Raw genomic sequence first — 3,077 nt, 5'->3', positions numbered from 1 at the left:
GTGGATAGTTGAAATTTGCCGATTTTCTGAATTCTGGCTAGAAAAAGGAAAAAATAAAGAAATTAATAAATATCGTTTTTGACCACCAGAGGGAGCTACAAAGATGTTTGAGCTATAGAGAAATTGCTCTTTTCATAAATCAGTTAGAAGATATTAATTGTACAGAGGATATTAAAAAAGAAGAGACACAATTAGGTGTAGAAAATTATCAGCCCACTGTGTCAACTCTACAAATGTTGGACAATGCAAATAACCTAACTGTACTTTTGGAATATAAATCTGATATCAGCTTTTTTTTTTTATGATGGTTTGAATATAACTCTCCCACTGCAACTGAAACAAGAGTGCCAAGTAAATTCATAACTCTCAAGAAGTTAATTTTGGAACTTTTTCTTTATGGATACTAACAAAGTCAATAATACTTTGAGAAGAAAGAGATACGATAGTTATTTTAGAGAAGGAAACTTTAATCAACAAGGATTTGCTGCAGATTAATTTACAACATCTAACAGAACAACATTAGGACATTTTTTTCATGGATATAAATAAGGCTGAGAACTTTTTAAAGAAAAGAGACTTGGTAGACTCCCCTGAGAAGAAAAAGACTTTATTCTATGAAAATGAGCGACTTAAATTAATGACTTAATTCTGGGTTCGTCAAACTATGGCCCCTGGGCCAGATACAGCCCGCTGAGGCATTTTATTCAGCCCCCACGTCATTCAGAGCCTTGGGTGGGGGGAGACATGATGAGGCTCGACCACCTTTCAGGCCTGGCTCTCAATTTCCATGTGGGAGGCCTGAGAGAAAGCACCTCGTCTGGGCACATAGCCCTCCAAGAAACCTATTTTGGGTTCCTTCTTCTCAAGCTTGGGAGCAGCTTTGTGGTCGATCTGAGTGAAGGAAAAAGAAGGTGGGCAGACTAACAGTGGCCTGCTGACATCGGTGGGAAAGTCGGTTCCATATTCCAAAGCTCTAGTCATAGGACTGGCCCATTTGTCGTCCCTGAGCAGCTCCTCCACCTCGGTGCACCTGCCTGCCGGGGAGCGGCTAGGCAGCTCGTGGTGGTGCTGGAAATCTTCACTGTAGAGGGTGGTACAAGAAGTGGTGCAAGGAGTAGCGCGGCCCCTGCCAGCCGGAGCGAGGTAATGGTGCTTTTGCGGCAAGGCGGGGCAGTGCAGGTGGGCTGAAGTGATGGTGGCGATGGCAGAAGCCTTAGTGCAGGAGTGAAGCACCCTTGTGCTTGCCTTTGCACAGCAACAACATTCTGCCTTTATTGTGGTACATTTGCGCTCAAGGCAGCCTTCACCTCCCGCCACTTCGAGCTCGGAGCAATGAGCCACATCCGGGAAACACTGCAGCAGAGAGAAGTGGCCGGGGCTGATTCTCCAGCACCTCATCTCTTGCTTGACCTCGCGGGTGCTTCTTCCAGCCCTCGCAGCGCCTTGTGCAGCACAGTGAAATTTATCGCATTTCACAATGGGAGAAACAGGGTCCCTCCTCCTCCTGGAGCCCATTACAACATGGAGCCACAATGCGACCCTGCCTCATTTGTCCCTGGCAAAAACAGTGGCATCAGCCATGGCATGGATCAGGCCAGTGTCTTAGGGTGGAGAGCAGGTTGTGCTTCTCCCCGAGTGACTGAGGGGCATCCAGCACCAAGGCTGGAAGTTGCTGCCCGCTGTTTCCTGCTGCAGTCTGTTGGGCAGCAAGACCCAGATAGAGATGAGGTGCCAGAGAATCTGTCAGGGTTCCAACCAATACCTTAATAAAAGCAGGAGCCTCAAGCCATTGTGCAAGAAAAATCCAGTTGTTTATTAGGAGCACCATGTCGGCACAAACTAAGTGAAGCCAGCTTTGACTTCACCCAGTTCGTAACTTGCCTCTGACCCTGTTGCCCCCTCCCCCCAAGGTGTGTCACCAGTCACATTCCCCAATGAAGCAATTTTGTGGGTCGTAGAAGTCACTCCCTCCGGCTGTTGTGGGACTCCGTGGAGATGGCCTTGACCTGAGCCGGCTAGGATGTGTTTTGTTTTGACTGAGGTGTGAATTCTTCAGTGCAGCTGCGACACATGATTTCCACTCCCTCTGCCTATGGCAACTCGGGAGTAGATCAGGAAAGCCTGCCATTTATACCGTGTTTCACAAAAAATAAGACCCAACCAGAAAATAAGCCCTACCATGATTTTTATGTAAACCCTATCCCAAAAATAAGCCCCAATTAAGATGGCCAGCACAGTAGGCAATGGGTGCTTGTTACTGAAAGAACAAGGGAAGCTGAAACTAATTTCTGATTGCTGGTGAAGAGAGTGCATTAAACCCATCTGCCTTAATTACTGGTACTTCTTTTGAAATATCAGATGCTCTATTCCTCTAAATTGGCTACTGAGTGGTCAGTGAAAATTCTGATGAGGCAGATCAGACCACAAACAATAGGTTGGGTGGGGAAGAATACCCAGGAAATACCAGCTTTATCCAGGGAAGTGGAGCACCTTAAGATAGTTTCAAAATAACAAGGATGGGGCATCCTGCACCTCGAGCGCAAAGCAAATACAAATTGTTTGTGGCGCAGTTCCAACTCAATTCCAAAGAGAGTCTAATTCAAGGTCAGCTTAGGTGCCATGGCGCAGCACAATTCTGTGCACATTTCCTACACTAAAAGTCTCTAGGAGTTACATGGATTGTCAACCAGCATGCAAGGTGGCTCCCAACAATCAGGCTAGAATCAGGGTATGATAGGTTTTCCATGAAGATGGCTTCATTTTACCGATGTAAGAAATCTGCCACTCACTAAGCCTTAGCCGAGTGCTAGGGTTTCTTTGGCATGAAAGCTTTCCCCAAGAGTGGCTTGAATGTAAGCGGAGTGCTTTTGCCACAGTCCAGAAAAGTAGCCAAGCCACACCACAAAGTTCCTGCATCAAAGCCTGGGACCTCTAAGTGGGTTTAAAACATTACTCTTTTCCTTCCAGCAATGAAACAGTGGAGGGATGCAGCGGTGGGTGAGGACTGACTTCGGGCAGGCTGCAAGGCAGGGTGGCAAGGGAGAGCTCAAAGTGCTGATCCTAATGAACCTGCAGGA

This window comes from Pantherophis guttatus, chromosome 4 (assembly GCF_059756535.1).
Source record: "Pantherophis guttatus breed Tessera chromosome 4, ASM5975653v1, whole genome shotgun sequence".
In the NCBI taxonomy this organism is placed as follows: Eukaryota; Metazoa; Chordata; class Lepidosauria; order Squamata; family Colubridae; genus Pantherophis; species Pantherophis guttatus.
Note: the sequence above shows the minus strand (reverse complement) of the source record.